This window comes from Delphinus delphis, chromosome 8 (assembly GCF_949987515.2).
Source record: "Delphinus delphis chromosome 8, mDelDel1.2, whole genome shotgun sequence".
In the NCBI taxonomy this organism is placed as follows: Eukaryota; Metazoa; Chordata; class Mammalia; order Artiodactyla; family Delphinidae; genus Delphinus; species Delphinus delphis.
This window is the reverse complement of record NC_082690.1, coordinates 104,695,356-104,716,326: the sequence shown is the minus strand read 5'-3', so window position 1 is coordinate 104,716,326 and position 20,971 is coordinate 104,695,356. Positions and strand designations below refer to the sequence as shown.

Below are 20,971 nucleotides of genomic sequence, written 5' to 3'. Positions count from 1 at the left end.
TTTACATTTAAAGAAACTACTGATAAGGAGGGACTTCTTTCATTGCGCTATTTGTTTTCTGTATGACTTATAGTTTTTTTGGTCCCTCATTTCCTGTGTTACTGTTCTTTTGTGTGTGTTTAGTTATTTTTTGGTAGTGAAATGTTTAAATTCCTTTCTCTTTTGCTTTTGTGTAATATTCTATAGCTATTTTCTTTATGGTTGCCATGGGGATTACATTTAAAATCCTAAAGTTATAACATTAATTTGAATTTATACCAGTTTAACTTCAGTACCATATGAAAGCTGCTCCTTTACAGCTACATTCCCACCAGTATCAGTTGTTTTGTTGTAAGATTACATTTTTATATGTTGTGTGCCCCCAAACATAAAACAATAATTCCTTTTAGTGCATTTGTTTCCTAAATTATGTAGAAAACAAGATCTGAAGTTACAAACCAAAGTTACAGTAATACTAGCTTTTTCACTAATAATGTTTTTTTCTTTAAATGTATTATAGTTGACCCTTGAACAATGCAGAGGTTAATCCACATATAACTTATAGTCGGCCCTTTGTATCTCTGGTTCCTTTGTATGCATGCATTCATCCAACCATGGACTGTGCAGTATTATAGATTTTACTATTGAAAAATATCTTTGTATAGGTGGACCCATTCAGATTAAACCTGTGTTGTTCAGGGTCAGTTGTAGTCTCTTAAATCATGTAGAAAACAAAAAGTACAGTTATAAACCATTGTTATTATAATACTAGATTTTATAATTGCCAATGTTTTTACCTTTATTGAGATCTTTATTTCTTCATATGCCTTTGAATTACTGTCTAGTATACTTTTATTTCACCTTGTAGGATTTCCTTGAACATTTCTTGCAGGGCAGGTCTTGTGGTCACAGAGTCCCTCATCTTTTATGTGGAAATATCTTAATTTCCCCCTCACTTTTGAAGGACAGTTTTGCCAAATACAGGACTTACGTTTGATAGGTTTGTTTTGTTTTGTTTTTTAGCACTTTGAATATATTGAACCACTGCCTTTTGGCCTCCAAAGTTTCTGTATGAGAAATCTGCTGTTAATCTTATTTTTTAAAATTAATTAATTAATTAATTTTTGTCTGTGTTGGGTCTTTGTCGCTGTGTGTGGGTTTTCCCTAGTTGCGGCAAGCAGGGATTACTCTTTGTTGCAGTGCTGCGGCTTCTCATTGCTGTGACTTCTCTTGTTGCGGAGCATGGGCTCTAGGTGCACGGGCTTCAGTAGTTGCAGCACACAGGCTCAGTAGTTGTGGCTTGCGGGCTCTAGAGCACAGGCTCAGTAGCTGTGGTGCATGGGCTTAGTTGCTCCGCGGCATGTGGGATATTCCTGGACCAGGGCTCAAACCCGTTTTCCCTGCATTGGCAGGCAGATTCTTAACCACTGCTCCATCAGGGAAGTCCTGCTGTTAATCTTATTGATGATCCTTTGTATGTGACAGTTTGCTTCTCTCTTGTTGCTTTCAAAATCCTCTTTGTCTTTGTCTTTTGAAAGTTTGATTATAATGTGTCTTGGTGTGTGTCTCTTTGACTTCATCTTATTTAGAGTTTGTTGAGCTTCTTGAATGTTTATATTTATGTTTTTCATCAAATTTAGGACATTTACAGCTGTTATTTCTTCAGATATTCTCTCTGTCCCTTTCTCTCCCTTTTCCTTCTTTTTTAAAAGTAATTAATTAATTATTTTTTGGCTGTGCTGGGTCTTCTTTGCTGCATGTGCGCTTTCTTGTGGTGAGCAGGGGCTCCCCTTTGTTGCAGTGTGCAGGCTTCTCATTGCGGTGGCTTCTCTTGTTGCAGAGCATGGGCTCTAGGCGTGCGGGCTTCAGTAGTTGTGACACTTGAGCTCAGTAGTTGTGGCTCGCAGGCTTTAGAGCACAGGCTCAGTAGTTGTGGCACACGGGCTTAGTTGCTCCATGGCATGTGGGATCTTCCCAGACCAGGGCTCGAACCCGTGACCCCTGCATTGGCATGTGGACTCCAACCACTCCACCACTAGGGAAGCCCTCTCCCTTTTCCTTCTGAGACTCCTACAAAGCATATCTTGGTACACTTGATGGGGTACCACAGGTCCCTTAGCCTCTGTTCACCTTTCCTTCAGTCTTTTTTCTTTCTGTTCATCAGGCCTGATAATTTCCATTGTTTTATCTTAAATTTCACTGATTCTGTTTTCTGTCTGCTGAAATCTGCTTTGGATCTCTGTAGTGAATTTTTCATTTCAGTTATTGTACTTTTCAGCTCCAGACTTTTTTTGTTTCTTTCTTTTAAGGTTTTCTGTGTCTTTATTGATTTTTTCATTTTTAATTGATATTTTCATTTATTTTCTTGCCTTTCTCCACATCTTCTGATAGTTCTTTGAGCATCTTTAAGACAGTTGTTTAAAGTCTTTGTCTAGTATATCTGCTAGTATATATATATGTCTTTCTCAGGGACAGTTTCTGTTAGTTTTTTTCCTCTGAATGGGCCATACTTTCTTGTTTCTTTGTATGCCTTGTGATATTTTTTGTTGAACACTGGGACAGTTGATTCTAATAATGGGGTAACTGTGGAAATCAGATTCTTCCTCTTTCCCAGGGTGTGTGTGCTGTTTTTGTTTTTTTGATTGTTGTAGCCTGTCTCTGTGCCAAGGATCAGCCTGAGGTGTGAGCTTAAGGTCTTTTCAGATGTTTTCTTTCCTAGGCATGCATGGTCACTTTCTGATTTTCCCTGTATATGCAGTTGTTTTTGAATTTCCTAGTCTTTGATGCCTGGCTTCCAAAAGGAGAAAAAGCCAAAAATGAAGTGGGAGAAAAGATGGTGTGGGCTTTTTAAATCCCCTGGCAGTCACTTCAGCCAGAGGGGGTGGGGCTTGCAGCAGTGGGGCTGGGTGGGGGGGATGAGAGGGATGCAGCAACAATGGCTGTCTGTCTCTTTGTCTGCACCTTTGTGATAAGAAGCAGCAATCAGTGATTGTCCTCAGTATTTGGAGGACAGAGTCCTTTCTGCCCACCCTGGCTCCATAAGCTCTGTGCCAGGTACTGCAAGAACAGTGGCCCAGTTGCCTGCTATTGGGGTGGGTAGGGAATGGGTAGATGCTACTATGCTAGGAGCTGAAATTGACTGAACTTAACCACAGTTGACCAAAACTAACTGTGATTTACCCTGTATGTATACAAAATAAAATAGGAGGATTCTGGGAAGGCGCCCATCTCTTACAGGTGTGTCCATAAATATACAGGTATTATTTCCCATGTTTATATTCATTTTTTGTAGAACTTTACATTTTATAATGATATAAAAAATTAAGACAACTTTCCTCTAAAATACCTGTTTCTTTTTCATATTCTCCTTTACTAGTGCCCCTTTTTTTCTCCTCCCACTTTCTTTACATGAATTTTGCATTTTTTATTGCCTCAGTTCTATAAATTGCCTTCTGAGTTTAGCAGTTGTAGCCATCACATTTCTGACATGTTCTGTGCTGTGGAGCATTGCCTTTTTCAGTGTAATCAGTTGCATAGGGTCTCATTTCCCCTATTAGGTCTCTGCTCTCCAGCTTCCCCTCCTTCGCCAGGGAAATGCCCTGGAACCTCTGTGCGCCCTGAGGCATTTCTGCCTGTTTAGTAGTTCTGTCTCTGCTCTCAGGTGGTGCTCTTTAGTCCCTTTGATATCTGCCTGTCATGCTGTGCTCATCACAAGGCATCAGTCTGTTCTTTGGACCATTTTAGACATAAATTCGTATGTTTGTTTTTATTTTCTTAGCCTTTTCCCCTTCCTGTTTCTTCATATAAGTTTCCTCTGTTCTTTACATTTTTCTTTTCTTTCTCTCAGTCCTGATTCTACAAACATTTGTTTCCTGTGCTCTGGTTTCCTGCCTTCCTCACCACTCTTTCATCTTAAGTAGGTTTGACACCATCCAGCTCTTTCAAGTGGGGAGAGCAGAACCCAAAGTTAGCACCCCAAATTCTATCCTTTTCTTTACTGCATGAATGGACAAACCTTTACTGAAAGCCTGTTGTGTGCCGGGGCCTTGAGTAAGTGCTCGCCCACCTGTCATCCCCTCGTCTTACTTAGCCTCACAGCAGCATGGATGCACATAACAGCATCCCTGTTTTACTAAGGGATCCAAAAGGTAAGCCTGTGGAGTTTCTCACTGACGATCTGCAAACTCCCTTCTGTTGGGTTGTGGCGACAGGAAGGAGTACAATCAGGTGGTTTTCTGTCCATGCAGCTGGTGCTTCATGTATATAGACTGTTGACAATGACTTTTAAATTTCAGCTGCTTCCCTCTGCCATCTAGTACATTTCCGGACTGCTGTTACCTTCCATATCAGAGAATGAAAATGAAGGAATACAGTGGTGTGATTGGGCGCCAAGCTCTGGAGTCAGACTACTGGGGTCAAGTTCTTGACTAATTAAAGCATAACTAGGAAGGCCAGCCTGGATGGTTAAAAATTATGTATTTAAAATGTCACATATGCATTAATGTTCATAGTAGCATTATTCATAATAGCCAAAAAGTGGAAACAACCCAGATTTTTATCAGCTGATGAGTGGATAAACAAAATGTGGTATATCTTGATAGTGGAATGTTATTCATGCTACATGCTACAACCATGGATGAACCTTGAAAACATTATGCTAAGTTAAAGAAGTCAGACACAAAAGGCAACATACTGTATGAAATTTATATGAAATGTCCAGAATGGGCAAATTCATAGAGACAGAAACTAGACTAGTGGTTGCCATTGGTGGGGGGAGGGGGAAATGGAGAGTGACCGTAAATGGTACCAGGTTTCTTTGTGGGGTGTGATGAATATGTTCTGGAATTAGATAGTGGTGATAGATGTACAATATTTTGAATATACTAAAAACCACTGAGGTGTATAGTTTAAAATGGTTAAAATAGTGAAAAAAAAATTTCTAAAGTAGTAAACTGAAAGTTTATTCACATCACATTGGACCGATTTCTCCTGTGTGTCAATGCACCTGTACATTTTGTACATACTTGAACCCACTGTATGTACATTATCAGGCCCATCTGCTGTACAGTTCTAGTTGGTCATGGACCTAGTCTCTGGTCATATCAATTTACCATGATTTGATACAGTTTAAAAAAAAATTCTACTTTCTCTGCTATACCAGGCACTTAAGAAGTACGCTACGAATATTTGTTGAATTACCTATGCTTGCTATTCCCATTTCATTAGTGTGGACAATTGCAGGTTAGCTGTAATTACCTATTGTTCCAGATTGTTTATGTGCCTTTCAGTAAGAGCTCTACATTTTACATTTGTAAGCTGTGTACATATTTTTTCCTGATAGAAAATAGCTTGCTTGCCTTTTATCACAAAGGTAATATCTGCTAATTATAAGAGGTTGTTCAGGTAATGGTCTTGCCTGGACTATGGCCTTTAGATTTTAGAGGCCTCCAAACAATTCTGTATCTGCAAAGGAGTTTCTTTTTTGAAAACTATTTGCCCTGTCATTCTTTTCATCATCTTCTCTGCATCTGGAGTTTGCTTGGCTTTCATTATTTCCTGCTAAATAGCTTCTTAGTCACCTTCTCTGAGACAGGAGCCTAGGATGCCATTGTCCTCTGGTCCAAAGATCTCATCTCTCTTGTTTGCAAATAAGAAGGAAGAATAAACAGAGTGCTTGCCATTTGTTCTGCTAAGCCAACACCCCCTTGATTCCTAACTTTTTTCTTTCTCTCTTTCTCTTTTTGTGGCCTTGTCATTTTCTGAATTCCAAAGCTGTGTGCTTTTCCGTGACCCATTTAAAACCTTCATCAGGGCTTCCCTGGTGGCGCGGTGGTTGGGAGTCCGCCTGCCGATGTGGGGGACGTGGGTTCGTGCCCCGGTCCGGGAGGATCCCACATGCCGCGGAGCGCCCGGGCCCGTGGGCCATGGCCGCTGAGCCTGCGCGTCCGGAGCCTGTGCTCCGCAGCGGGAGAGGCCACAGCGGTGAGATGCCCGCGTACCACAAAAAAAAAAAAAAAAAACCTTCATCTATGGTATAGCTCTTTTGCGGAAAGGAGATGGTGGACTTCTAAGACTTCTCCCTTTCCCTTTGTGAGTGGCAGAGATACTCGCCAGTCTGCCTTCTTGCTTCTCAGTGGTATCTGGTCCCCTTTCCCTGCTGCACTCATGGCTCAGCAACCTTGAGGTGAGATGTGGTAGCAATGACTGGCCATTCTGTCTATGAAGCTAATGTTATTGACCTGTGCCTTGCTTTTCTCTTGGGAGTTATTTTCCAGGAATGAGGATGCTCTCATACTCTCTGCATCCTTGTCTGAAACCCCCCCTTTTTAAAAAAAATTATTTATTTATTTTTGGCTGCATTGGGTCTTTGTTGCTGCACGTGGGCTTTCTCTAGTTGCAGCGAGCGGGGGCTACTCTTGGTTGCGGTGCGCGGGCTTCTCATTGTTGTGGCTTCTCTTGTTTGGGGCATGGGCTCTAGGTGCGTGGGCTTCAGTCATTGTCATACGCGGGCTCAGTAGTTGTGGCTCGCGGGCTCTAGAGCACAGGCTCAATAGTTGTGGTGCACAGGCTTAGTTGCTCCGCAGCACGTGGAATCTTCCCGGACCAGGGCTTGAACCCGTGTCCCCTGCATTGGTAGGCAGATTCTCAACCACTGCGCCACAAGGGAAGTCCTGAAATCCCCTTTTTAGCTAATGGCAAACTTGGGCAGGACAGTTCCTCAGAGTGAGGGGAGAGCCCAGGACCTGGAGTGCAACTAACAGGCCTTCTCAGTGATGGGGAGGCCAATGGCTCTCGGCTTCCTACGGATAGTAAACGACTCATGCCCATGTCACCTGCAGCCATGTGGGGATGTGGGCCAGAGACAGGAAATGAAAGGGTAGAGCAGAGGAAGAGCAGGCACTTCTCCCTGGAGTTGTAGATGGAAGTCCAGCAGAGCTGATGGCCATTGCTTTTCCTCACTGAGCTGATGACCAGAAGAATATTTGAATCTTAGGATGGGACCGTGATTTTTTGAATGAAAGTATCACTCTCTGTAGCTGCCTCTTCATCCTTCTTGTCATTATTGTTTGTTTAGATTTCAAGCCCCAAACCCCATTCTCTACCCCCACCCCTCTGATTTAAATTAATACTGTCTGAAACCCTCTTTCTTAAGAAAATCTTTTCTGGGATCGTAAATGCTGGGTGGGCTTTATGCAGGCAAAGGGACCCCCAACCTCATTCACAAGCACAGAGGACTTGTACTTAGGAAGGTGGTGGGTCTCTTTTTTCCTATTTAACTGAGCTGGGAGTTAGGGAAGGAACCCCTTTGCGAATTATGTGGAGGAGGTAGCTTTCTCTTTGTGGAGGTTTGCCAGTCTGGAGCTCTCAGGGAGAGTTCCAAAGTGTGGGCAAAATCAGGTCAGAAGTCTTGGGTGATGTTGTATCTGCAGGTTGATTTGTTTCCTCATTTAGAACTCAATTTATATAAAAGGATACAACAGTAAAATAGTAATGGCAGCTCCGTCCATTCTGCTCTGCTGTGGTCTCTTCTGGAGGGTGGAAGGTGTTACCTTCAGGAAACTGAGGCTCCAGGAGGTGAGCTGATTGCCCAGAGTTGTGCAGGTACGAAGTGGCAGAGCCCAGGTTCAGACTCGTCTCTCTGCCCGACAACCCAGGCCGTGCCCAGTGCCAGGCGCTGCCAGAAGAGCAAAACGCACCCCGCTGTGGAGTGCTGCGCGTGGTGTGTTTCCCTGTGTCATTGCTGTGCTTGCGTCCTTTGCAAAGCCTGTGGTTTCCTTCTATTTTTCCTTCCCCGCTAGCCTCTGAGTGATACCAAGGGCCTGGAAGCAGGGTTCTCTGCTCAGACATCTTGGTTCTCATCTGTTTTACAAGATTATCCTTGGCCTCTGTTCTGTTTTTGCTTTTGTTTCCTTTCTGGAATGCTTCTTTAGGCTGTAGTAAAGATAAAGATAATCCTGCCCAAGGGCTTGAAGAAATGTAAGGGAGAAGGTTTTTTAGCAAGCAGTTGAGGTTTCCAGCAAGGTTTGTTGCCACACTCCTTGATGTCCTGGGGGTCGTCTTTCTCAGAAGCGGAGGAGACATGTGTATAAATGGACGCAGCTGCGTTGAGCCGTGGACCCAGTGAGGCATCTTGTCCTCGGCCACATTTCTCTGCATTAAGCAAATTAAATGGGAGCCCAGGCCCAGCACCATTCCCTGAAGAGGTTGGAGTTCTGATCCCAGGTAGAAGGAAGAAAGCCAAACCAGTGAGGCTGCTTGCAGGAGGGTGCGGTGAAGACAGGAGTGGCTCTGAGAGTCTTGGGATCTTGGGGTCGACAGGAAGCCATTGCTTAGAGCTGCCCCTTTGCCCTTTCTGAAGCAGCAAGCAGGTCCCTGAGAGACAGGCCTTCTGGTGACTGCCACTTTATGTACCCGATTTTAGGTCCGTACCATTTCTCCTGTTCCCCTCCACTTGTCCCAGACACATATTCAATCTGGGGCTGACGGTCCTGCTGATGAGTAGCCTGGCACCTTTCTTCAGGGTGTCTCCTGAGCCAGCTGCGACTCATCTTGTTGGCATGTAGAGTCTGAGAACACATCTCCCTTGCTTTCCCCCTCCTCCCTTCCCCTTCCCTCTATGCCTCAGCTAGGACCATGCGGTATCCTGGGTCTGTGGTAAAATAAGCTTAGTTGCACACGCACCTTCTTTCAGTCTCTGCTACTCTGACTCTTCCAGGTCAAACCAGCCTCAATCTGAATTCACTTACCCACATATTCATTCAACAAGCCTTTTGTGCCAGGCACTGTGGTAACCTACATTTTCAAGGCTGTATCTGATATTGTCAAACCAGTATCATATGCAAAAGTTTGGGTCACTGATCTGCCTTTGACCTGATGCCCGTTTTATAAACTCATTTTCTTCTTGATTAATACAGTACCTCTTCCCCAAAGAGTTGAGGCCTAGATTTTGATTCTGACCTCAATTCAAGGTGGGGAGCCTGGACCAGGCCCCTCACTGACAGGTCTCATTGTTTTCTCAGGATGGGAGTTAGAACCTCCCTCCCCCTTTGTTATCTGTTTGCTATTCCTAGCACAGATCCTCAGGATTGGCCTGTGCACTGCCTCTGGCCTGGAGCCCATTTGGTTGTTGTAGCTACCCTGTCCCCCACTCCCACCCTGCGCTCCTCCCCCCAGGCAATGGCTTCTTGTTCCTTCCCAGCTTGTCCAGCTCCTGGAGGTCTCTGGAGAGTCCCTGACTGCACACAGGAAGCCCCATCCAGGGTTCCGCAAAGATGCTCTTTAAGGGTGTGAGTGAAGGGAGAATTTGAAAATAGAAAAAGGGACTCCGTTCACTTACTTTACCCTTTGAGACTAACCTGGTGGTTTGAATCAGTCCACTTGGGCCCATGATGCCAGGATTATTGGAGTCTTTCCCAGGGCCTCTTCTGGAACCCTCTGGTTTCTGGGAGTGCTGGAGGCTTGTGGGGCTTGGTCTAGCTCCTCTCTGAGGAGCTGCTGTGTTAGGAGCTGCTGTGTTAGGGGCGCTTCTGGATCGGAGATCTTCAGGGAGAAGACCCGAGTGTTGCTGCCCTCTGGTCCTGGGCCTTCTCCACTGGGCGGGGGCTCTGCTTTGGGGCCAGGGTGAGCAGAACATCTGGGGACTTAGGGGGTGGGGAAGCCTTTTATTCATTCCCTTATTTATTTGTTCTTTTGCCTCTCACCTTCCCACCCATCTCACCTCCCCACCCCAAAAAGAGAATGTCAGAAGTAGAAATGTTAGCAGCAGAGTAGACTCTTACAGACTCAGGCCTGGTGGTTTATTTATCTCCCTTCCGCAGGAGCTGCAGGTGGAGACAAGAGTGCTCATTGCCTTCACATGAATTTTCCTTTAGTTCAGGATTACTTAGGAGGAGGAAAGATTTTACTTGCTGTTTTCCTTACCACCTAGAGAGCTCACAAGCTGTAGCAAGGGTAGGGACTTGGGCATTTTGACTCAAGATTTTGCAGAGGATGCTGGGTGCTCCATGCTGGATAGGAACACGTGCTAACTTAGGGGAGAGCTAACAGGATCCCAATTTCTCCCCTCCCTGCAGCAGGAGGTCCTCATGGACCATCCCAGGCCCTAGGCAGCCCTTCCAAGGACCTGCCCACAGCCCACCCGGAGCTGTGAGTGTCGCTGTCCGGAAGGCTGAGGCCAGGCCTGAGGTGCCTTTTGCCAGCACCTCAGGCCAAAAACTCATCTCTCCCTTGTTATACACGATGCCAGCAGTTTTCCAGACCCTTTCCCCTTGTCAGCAACTTTCTTATTTCAGAGCAGTTGACATGCATTTATGTAGGTGTTAGATTACCGGGAAGCTTAGATCCAGCTTAGGCAAAACACAGACATACCAGACAGAGCCTGAGAGCAATGTACAAAGCAACAAACACATCAACCACGATAAAATGCGATCATCCCGGGCCTGGCTCCTGTTTTCCTTGGAGCTTAGTTCTGGAATTTCAGACCTGACTTTTTTTCTTGGCTTATCAATTTTCCATATCCTTGAACTCCTTATCCCAGGTAGGAAAAGGTGAGGGGCCATCTCTGGAAACCTATACCAATTTGCATAGGCCCTTACAGTAAGCAAAGTACTTTCACATACATTCCTAAGGGGTATCAGCGGTCTCATTTTGCAGATGATTTGCCCGAGGTCAGGTATTCTGCCACCAAGTTTTCTGTACATTCTGCAGAGCCATGTTTCTCTCCCTTTAGGGTTTATTTGTTCTCTAAACGTTTACCCAGTGCCTGCTTGGTTCCCTGCTCTGCTAGGTTTGGGATGCCAAGATGAATAAGCCGTGGTCTCAGGCCTGGCAGTGCAGTGAGCTACTTGCTGCCTGTAGCCAGCCACGTCACTTGGGAAGTAAGGCTCCTCTTAACCTTCTTCGGAACACAGACTGCACAAATAAATGTGCTTGGCAACAAGCAGAACAGGTGTTCTGTCCAGAGCCATGAACTGGGCCTGCCCGTTGCTGGGGGAAGGCACTGGGCTGGGCCGAATGGTGGGGGCACTCAGGAAGGATGTGGTGAATGAGAACTGGGTGCCTTCCCTGGAAAGTGGAGCCCACGCACGGAAAGCCTGAGGATTGATGGGAGAGTGAGGGAGGAGGTCCGGGCCCCGCGAAAAGCTCCTTCGTTTTTGCCAGTCCCGCCAGCAGTAGAGGGAGTTCTGGCAGACTCTGTTGGTGGCTAAAAGCAACGCTGGTTGTTGTGTTTGTTCAGGGGGTGAGGAGGAGGAGGGACTGAAGCAGAGGCGGGCGGTGGTGGTATAAAAGCATTTAGGGAGAGACTGAGCCAGCATGGGGAGAAAGGGTAGTTAGCACTTAGCTTGAAATGCTAAAAGATTCAAGCAGTAGCTGGTGCTAGGCGAGGACTGAGAAAGGAGAAGGGAGAGTGAACCGAATCTGGGGCCTCCGAGGATTGGAACCAGCCTTTCCCTCTCCCCCCACGCTTGCTCCTCAGGGTCAGGAATTCCACCTGATCGCCCTCTCTGTTCCTTTAGCGCGAGACTTAAGGATATTTGTCTTATGGAAGTCTCATGGAAGTCTCAGAACCTGGCCCAGTGCCTCTCAATGAACTGTTCCCCATGAAGCTCGCTGAGGCCTATTGCCCCTCTCCCAGTAGCCCCCACCGAGGGGAGGGCCCCTGGCACAGACCCACCCCGTCGGGGATGGAGCCCTTGGTCTCCATGGTCACTGGGCTCTGAGTGGTCAGCAGCTAGCCCTCAGCTTCAGGGGCCACTGTGTAGCTGAGAGAGACTTGCATTTGCTTCCCAACCATTTATTGAGTGCTCACCCTGTTCCAGGCCCCGTGCTACACACTGGAGACACAGCAGGGAACCAGAAAAACAGCCCTGATCTCCTGTCCTCAGGGGAGGCAGACAGAGAAGGCCAGTTGCTGTGTAATTGCAGCCTTGATGTAAGGAGAGTGCCTTAACCCGAGTGGGCCAGGAGAAGCCTCCCCCGCTGTGCTGTTATCTGCTTCACAGCAGGCGCGGCTGGGTGAGGATCTTGGCAGAACACCGGGGAACTTGGGGCAGGTTTCACGTCTCAAACTCTCAGTGAACTGGAGTAGAGGGTGGGAGGGGCTATGGCAGCCACGCCCCCTCCCTGGCTGGAGCCACACCTCCCCCTCCCCAGCTGGAGTCTCTTCCGGAGCTGTGTCGTCCTGGTGAGTCCCTTCCCACTGACGCACCCTAGGACCCTGTGTGGCACAGCTCTTAACTAGCCCCTGTGGTGTCACTGGGGTGATGGCAGAAGGGCTTGTTTCAAGTTGAATTAAATGCTTTCTTGCCCGGCAGCGGATTATCAGATTGTGGATTATTTGGTTTTCTCCTCACATCTGTTAGGTGTGTTTACTTCAGGCCAGGCTCAGCCCTTCCCTGGAAGAACTCCCAGCAAAGTCTTCCTGATGTCTTTTTTTCCTGGCCTCTTACCTGCTGACCTTACTGAGAGGTACTGGGCAGGGGTGAGGTGTGAATTCAGAACAAACCGCCTTGGTACCCACAGGAGCACAGGTGGAAGAAACTGAGTTCGGGGTTGCCCAGGTAGCAGTGACCAGAAAACAAGAAGTACCCGGGCTGTGAGGCCCTGATTTCTTTTTTGAAGGCAGCCCTCGTAGCCCTTCAGGCCATGACTGTGGTTGTGTCTGCAGGGCCAGGGCCACCCTTAGGCCGGGCACGTGTGGCCTCTGCCTGGAACTGTGCACCTGAGGGGCCCACACGTTGGAGTGCCTCCCTCCAGTGCTGTTCCAGCTGGACATTCCGAACCCAGACTGGGACCCACATCAGCCCCTTTGGGGAGCTCTCAACCCTCTACCCTGTGCAGGGACAACCAGATGTCCTGCGGGGTTGTCCCAGGGCCCTGAGTCCAGGCCCCGTTCCAGGAGGGCAGATTCCACTGGCGGCTGCGACAGTCCTTTGTAGGGTTGTGTGAGGTTGGGCGGCCAAAATGGTGCTGACACGCTAATTTTGAGCGACTCAAGTTTTTTATATAGATAAGGGGATTTCCCCGCCCCCCCCCCAAGTGTTTGCCTGGGACCCCACGTATCCTAGGGCAGCCCTGTCCAGGGGCTACCCATCGGGCCTTCCAGCTCTGCTTAGCAGCTCTTGGCCTAGACCAGAGTGTAGGATAAGGGCCTATTGTTTCTCCCTCGGGCCTGAATGGCAGTCTGTTTTCTGCACTTGGCTCCCGGGCCAGCAGCTTTCTTGCTGCTGCAGTTGTAACAGTCTTGTCTCAAATGAGAAATTCGTTCCCACCCTGACTTCACATTGTTTTACTGGAATCATGGGAGGATAAGGCTTTGAGCCAACATGGGGTCTTGTGTTCGTTGCTGCTGGGTGGGAGCTGATAGCTGAGGTGCAGAGAAGGGGGCCTTTCCTACCAAGAGACCTTAGTCTGGGGGAAGCAAAAGGGGGAAAACCCCTTTGTTCACATTGAACTAAGGGGCGAGTTGGCAGGAATCTAGGCCAGCTCTGACCTGGCAGGAGAGGAATGTGGTAGGAATGCAGAGAATTGGTAGGAAGCCCCCTCTGTGCCCCCTGGGTGAACTGAGACTGGGGGCAACTGGGCAGAGCCAAGGTGAGATATTTGCTGCCCTCTTCCCTTTCTCCCTTGCTTCCTGCCATCCTTCCCCAGCCACATGTGTTCCTCTTTGCCCTGTCTACTGTAGAGCAGAACAATCCCGAGATTGAAGGGGCCTCTTTTGTGTCAAGGTCAAAGGAGTGGAAAGGTGGTGTGGGACAGAGAGCTTGTTTGTAAGACTTTGAAACCACAGGAAGCCATCTGCTCAGTTGAAACAACTGGGCCCTTTAAGGTGGTCAAATATAGGGCACTGAGGTCAGTCCGCCTGCCTTGACTCAGTGCAGGAATCACAGCCCATTCTGCACTCACCTCCACTACCTCCTCTTATGTCACAAAGTGAAGAAGCCTGTTTGCTTTATTTTAAAGTTGTTTTTCCTTCTCTCAGTCCACAGGGAATGGCTTCCTAGACCAGTGGTTCTTCAAGTGGGGTCCCCAGGTCCCTGCAGGTCCTCAAGACCATTTCGAGGGGGTCCCTGAGTCAGATTTTCATATAATACTAGGAAGTTACCTGCCTTTCCCACTGTGTTGACATTTGCACTGATGGTGCAAAAGCAATGGTGGGCAAAACGGCTGGCAGCTTTGCAGGAGTCAGGGCGGATCCCTTCACCTCCACACCCTTGCAGTTCAAAAGAGCCAGCTTCACTTAAGACTGGCCTTGATGAAACAGTAAAGATGGCTCATTTTATTAACTCTCTATGCTTGTGTGCAGGTCTTTGATATTCTATGATGATGAGATGGGAAGTAAACAAACTGCATTGGTTGGCTCGAGGGAAAGCCCTTCAGGGGGGTTTTGAGTTACGAGCTGAACTAGCCGTATTTTCAGGAGATGCTGTTTTTACTTGAAAATAACTGGCAGCTGTGGTTATTCAGACTGGGGTATCCGACAGACTTTTTCTCGAAAATGAATGTAGTGAGCCTGTTGCTTCAAAGAAAACAACTAATAGTATTTGTTGCCAGTTTGTTTACCAATAGTATTTGGTAAAATTAGAGCTTTCAGGCCAAAATTAGCATTTGGAAAGCTTGTATCCATCCTCTTGTGCTCGACAACTTCTCAATACTTAGAGTTTTCTGATGAGATTGATGGTGATATTACATCTGTGACATCTTGGCATTTTATTATATCAGTAAAATGTGTCAGCATCTTGAGGATTAGGATAACTCAGTAAACTGGTATTTTCCAAATGACCAGTGTATGACGTTACAAAATCATGTTGGGAAAAGGCCCATTTGCAATTTAAGAAAGGCCAATGGGGGCTACCCTGGTGGTGCAGTGGTTAAGAATCCGCCTGCCAATGCAGGGGACACGGGTTCGAGCCCTGGTCTGGGAAGATCCCACATGCCGCGGAGCAATTAAGCCCGTGTGCCACAACTACTGAAGCCCATGCGCCTAGAGCCCATGCTCCGCAACAAGAGAAGCCACCACAATGAGAAGCCCACGCACCGCAATGAAAGAGTAGACCCTGCTTGCTGCAAGTAGAGAAAGCCCGCACACAGCAACAAAGACCTAATGCAGCCAAAAATAAATAAATAAATAAATAAATAAAATTTATTAGGGAAAAAAGAAAGGCCAATGGATTTTTAACGTAACAGTACATTAAAGTCCATAGGGTTTCATATTTCACATTATAATTAACTACCATTTGTCAAATTTTGTCAAATTAGTATCCAACAGTGGTATCCACAATTGTCTGAAAAGGCAATTAAAATATTCCTCCCTTTTGCAACTACATGTCTGGGCGAGTCTAGATTTTCTTCATAGACTCTACTTATTACAATAAATTGAACACAGAAGTGCAGATATGAGAATCCAGCGTCTTCTGTTGAGCTGAACATTGAAGAGATTTGCAAAATGTAAAACAAGACCCATTCTTCTCACTAATTTTTTAAAAATATAGTTATATTTTATTAAAATATTTATGTTAGCTTATAATGTGTTTGTTATTTTTAAACAAATTAATAAATATCAACAAAGGTACCACATCCTGGAATAACCCAGCACTGAATTTCCTTTGTCTACAGAAACCCCTCCTCCCCTTATTAGAAAACTCTCTGAGATCAAGGAGCATCTAGACTTCTGATTGATGGTTAAAAGGCAAACACAAAAAACTTATTTGCATAAGAAGGTTAACTTTTCAAGAAGCTTTAACATGCATTACTTTTAAAATTTTATTTTTATAACAGCTTTATTGAGATATATTTCACATTCTTTAAAATTCACCTTTTTAAAGTGTATAATTCAGTGGTTTTAGTATATCCACAGTGTTATACAACCATCACCCCTATCTAATTCTAGAACATTCTTATCACCCCAAAAAGAAACCCTGTTTCCCAGAAGGAAACCTTCCCCTACAGCCTCTGGCAACCATTTTCTGTCTCTATGGGTTTACCTCCTCTACACATTACATAGAAATGGAATCGTATAATAGTGGCCTTTTGTGTCTGGCTTATTTTAGTTAGAATATTTTCAAGGTTCATCTACTGTGTAGCAAGTAACAATACTTAATTTTTAATGGTTGAATAATATTCCATTGTATGGCTATACAACATTTTGTTTATCCATTCATCAGTTGGACATTTAGGTTGTTTCCAATTTTTGATTATTATGAACAGTGCTACTATGATCATTTAAATGCATGTTTTTGTGTGGACAAATGTCTTCATTTCTCTTGTGTATATATCTAAGAGCTGGATCATTTGATAACTCTGTATTTAATTGTTTGAGGAACTTCAAAGAGTTTTCCAAAGTAGTCATTTTATATTCCCACCAGCAGTGTATGAGCGTTCCAGTTTCTCCATATCCTCACCAATACTTATTATTGTCTGTCTTTTTGATTATAGTCACCCTAGTGGGTGTGAAGTAGTATCCTCTTGTGGGTTTTTTTTTTTTTTTTGCGGTACGCGGACCTCCCTGTTGTGGCCTCTCCCGTTGCGGAGCACAGGCTCCGGTCGCGCAGGCTCAGCAGCCATGGCTCACGGGCCCAGCTGCTCCGCGGCATGTGGGATCTTCCTGGACCAGGGCACGAACCCGTGTCCCCTGCATCGGCAGGCGGACTCTCAACCACTGCGCCACCAGGGAAGCCCCCTGTTGTGGTTTTGATTTGCATTTTCTGTAAGGCTAATGATGTTGAGCATCTTTTCTTATGCTTATTGGCCATTCATATGTCTTCTTCAGAGAAATGTGTATTCACATCTGTTGCCCATTTTTAGTTGTGTTGTTTGTGTTTTTGTCATTGAGTTGTAAGAGTTCTTTATATATTCTGGATATTAGACCCTTATCAGGTTATATGATTTATAAAACTTTTCTCCCATTCTGTGGTTTGTCTTTTCATTTTCTTGCTGGGGTCCTTGAAAGCACAAAAGTTTTTTTATTTTGATGAAGCCAGTTTACCTATGTTCTTTTTGATTGCTTGTGCTTTTGCTGTCATAGCTAAGAAACCATTGCCTAATCCAAGGCCACAAGGATTTATATTTTATTCTAAGATTTTTATAGTTTCAGGCCTTAAATTTAAGTCTTTGATCCATTTTGTGTGAGATTCTGTAGATGGTGTGAGGTTAGGGTCCAACTTCATTCTTTTGCATGTATATATCTGGTTGTTCCAGCACCGTTTGTTGAATTGTCTTGGTACCCTGTTGAAGATCGATCGATTGGCTGTAAATGTGAGAGTTTTCTGGGCCCTCAATCTCTTCCACTGATCTATATGTCTATCCATATCCCAGTACCACACCATTTTGATTACTGTAGCCTTGTAGTAAGTTTTGAAATTGGCAAGTGTGAGTCCTCCAACTGTGATCTTCTTTTTCAGTATTTTTTTGGCTGTTCTGGTTCCTTTGCATTCCCATGCAAAGAATCATCTTGTCAATTTCTAATAAAGTAAGCTGTGATTTCTTGATAGAGATTGCATGCATTGAATCTGTAGATCAGTTTGGGGAGTATTGCCATTTAAACAATATTAAGTCTCTGATCTGTGAAAATGAGGTGTTCTTGTTTAGGTGTTCTTGTTTGTAGTTTTCAGCAAACCAGTCCGCACTTTTGTTAAATCTGTTCCTTGGTGTTTTATTCTTTTTGGTGCCTGTCTTACTGTATCTTGATTTAACTGTATCTTGTTTACCCCTCCTCCCCACTCTCTCCTCTCAACCACACTGAGTCTCCATAGGGCCTGGCACTTCAGTAGCACAGTGCACTACAGTAAAGGTTTTATGGTTTTATTGATTTTTTACCCACACCACCTTCGTGAAGAAGGCATGGCCATTACTGCCCCTGGCGTAACGGTTGAAGAAACCGAAGCCCAGAATGCAAGGTGAGTCCCAGCACAGCACTGGCTGATGGTCGCAGAGGCAGGGCCCGGGGCTTAGTAACTCACAGCTCCTTCTGGTCATCATCCTCCCTGAGACTGACACGCTATTATTGGCCCCCAAGTTTGTTTCTGTGTTGCTACCTCTCTTATCTTGAGCCCCTGGGCATGATGGGAAGAGAGATGGATGAAGGCTGGTATCACAAGGACTGACCATTAGGATCACTCTTCTGGGCATCACCAATGTGCCAGACTCTCTGGGTATTTCAAAAACACATGACCTCTTGAAGCCCTCAGAGCAACTCTACAAGATGACTCAGATCTTTCTGCATTTTATAGATCAGGAAACTAAGGTTCAAAGGGTTATGAATATTCCCAAGTCAAAGAGCGAATTAACGTGCTGGAGCTGCAGTTCAGCACAGTTCCCAGAGCTCAAGCTGTGGCGCTGGACCAGGGGAGTCGTGGTGCTGGAAGGTGTGAGCTGTGTGGAGGAGGAAGGGAATGGGGGTTTCTTGGAAATTGTGAGGCTCCCTAACACTAGGGTTGGGTTGGGTCAATCTAGAAGCATCTGTTCATTAGTCTGGAGCTGATGTCTCCAAGTAGTGGGCTTGTTGTGTCTTTCTGAGGGTGACAAAGTGCCAGCAGAGGCCTGGAAAAGCCCTGTGACCCTATACCCTGTGGCGTCATCCTTTGGTCATTAATTCTGGTGGTGGAAGCTCATTTGCCACGTGTAGGTCTTGCCTCCACCATCCACATGGTGAATTCTTTTTTTTTTTTTTAATATTTATTTATTTATTTATTGGCTGTGTTGGGTCTTCGTTTCTGTGCGAGGGCTTTCTCTAGTTGCGGCGAGCAGGGGCCACTCTTCATCGCGGTGCGCAGGCCTCTCACCGTCATGGCCTCTCTTGTGGCGGAGCACAGGCTCCAGACGCACAGGCTCAGTATTTGTGGCTCACGGGCCCAGTTGCTCCGTGGCATGTGGGATCTTCCCAGACCAGAGCTCGAACCTGTGTCCCCTGCATTGGCAGGCAGATTCTCAACCACTGTGCCACCAGGGAAGCCCCTACGCATGGTGAATTCTTAAAGTGCAGGGGTCACATCACCTTCTATCTTTGTTTCTCCATAGCACCTAGCATTGTTTCTGTTACCCGGTGGGCATTCCTTATAAGCTTTTTGAATAAATGGAAGACATTCTGCTTGCTTTGCTCCTAGAAGTTATAGACTCTCAATGCCTCTGTGGCTGGATTTGGGGTGATAGAGAAGAATGGGGGACCAAGGCCATTAGAGGGGTCCAGCTGCTCTCGTAGTGCGAGACAAGAGGCTTGAGATGGATGCAAGATCTGCCTCTTGTTGACCATGTCCCCATCCCCAGAGCTGAGTGCAGACCGATGTCGTTCCTACTTGGAGTCCCTGATGGGATGTCTGGTCTGTCTGTCACACGTAGGGTCAACAGTGTTGTTTCTACATCTGAGCAACCCATGAAACCAGAATAACTTGGCCATCCGTTTACCTGCGACAGACCCTTACTCCTTCCCCCAAATTGTTTCCTAAGATGAAGAAAACAACCATGAAGAAGTAGTAATTGGTGGCCTTGGTGGTATTTCACAGCTGCGTAGAAAGTTAGTTGCTGCAATTTCCAATGCTGGATGTTCTGCTTAGACTGGAAACAGCTGCACAGATGATTACGTCCCTCTGTGATGCAGTGAGGGGTAGGGAGCTTGCCTTTCTCCCCAGCCTTGTTGTGGCAACGGGTGTCCCAGTCACACCAAGCCACACATGGCTTGTGAACACGCAAAGCCAGGTGGCCTTCCCGTCACAATGCTCCCTCTTGCTGGAGCACTTCCTCTTCCTCTTTCCCTGCCAGGCCACCTGTCAGTCTCCTCCTTAACCTCCAGTCTCATCTCTAGATGTCATTCCCGCTGCTGTTGAATAGAAAGTGGCTAGTCATAGTAACCAGACCCATTGAGCCCTCACAAACAACCGTGCAAGGTATATGTTGTTAATCCCCCAAAACATTTTACTATTCCTGGATGGAGCCTCTTGTTGGAGTGTCATTCTGGCCTCATCTCCCGGGATCTCCAGCTGCCGGTCTTTGCAGGGTTTATTAGTGGTTCGCACCCTTCCTTGGTGGGCTGGAGGGGAAGCACGAGGCTGCTTATTGCCAGCTCTGGAGAACGATGAAGAGGTGGAAACACAGGTAGCTGTGCGGGTCAGGATCTGGATCTGAGAGCAGTGAGCAAGTTCCCTCCCCCACTGGGTTTTCACTTAACTCGTGGGCTCCAGGAGGCTCCTGTGATTTGGACCTTCACCTGACTTAGGGACCAGGTGCACCCACATTTCATTAGCAGGCTCTCTGGGCGCCAGCTGCCACGTCAGGTCGTCGCACGGAGCCAGGGAAGGCCCTCTCTGACTAATTAACCTTGGGTTCTGGACACTAAACAAAGTTAGAACAGTGAGTTATTGACTCTGCTGCCTCCAAGAGCTTGTCAGAGCTGAGGCTGGTTGTTTTTGTTTTGGTGGTATTGGGTGGTACCCAGTGGGTGGGAACGCTACTCCTGTTCTTTTTTTTTTAAAGATTTATTTTTATTTATTTATTTTATTTATTTTGGCTGCGCCGGGTCTTAGTTGCGGCACGCGGGATCTTTGTTGCAGGATGCAGGATTTTTTAGTTGCGGCATGCGAACTCTTAGTTGCGGCATGCATGCGGGATCTAGTTCCCTGATCAGGAATTGAACCTAGGGCCCCTGCGTTGGGAGCACAGAGTCTTCCCCACTGGACCACCAGGGAAGTCCCTCTACTCCTGTTCTTGACCGGAGTGGTCTTTGGGAGAACACTGCACTAAATGAATTGGTCTGGGTGGGCTTAATAATGTGGGCACGCATTTAAAAACCTTGCTAGGGCTTCCCTGGCGGCACAGTTGTTAAGAATCCGCCTGCCAATGCAGGGGACACGGATTTGAACCCTGGTGCTGGAAGATCCCACATGCCGCGGAGCGACTAAGCCCGTGCGCCACAACTGCTGAGCCTGCGCTCTAGAGCCCATGAGCCACAACTACTGAAGCCCGCGTGCCACAACTGCTGAAGCCTGCGCGCCTAGAGCCCGTG

The 20,971-nt window shown here is 46.3% G+C and overlaps 1 protein-coding gene across 2 annotated transcripts in view; it reads left to right on the top strand.

Annotated features, from left to right (window-relative positions):
- The window catches only part of PC (pyruvate carboxylase), a 106,534-nt gene that overhangs the window by 29,910 nt on the left and 55,653 nt on the right, over positions 1–20,971 (top strand). The gene's annotated exons all lie outside the window — the stretch shown is intronic.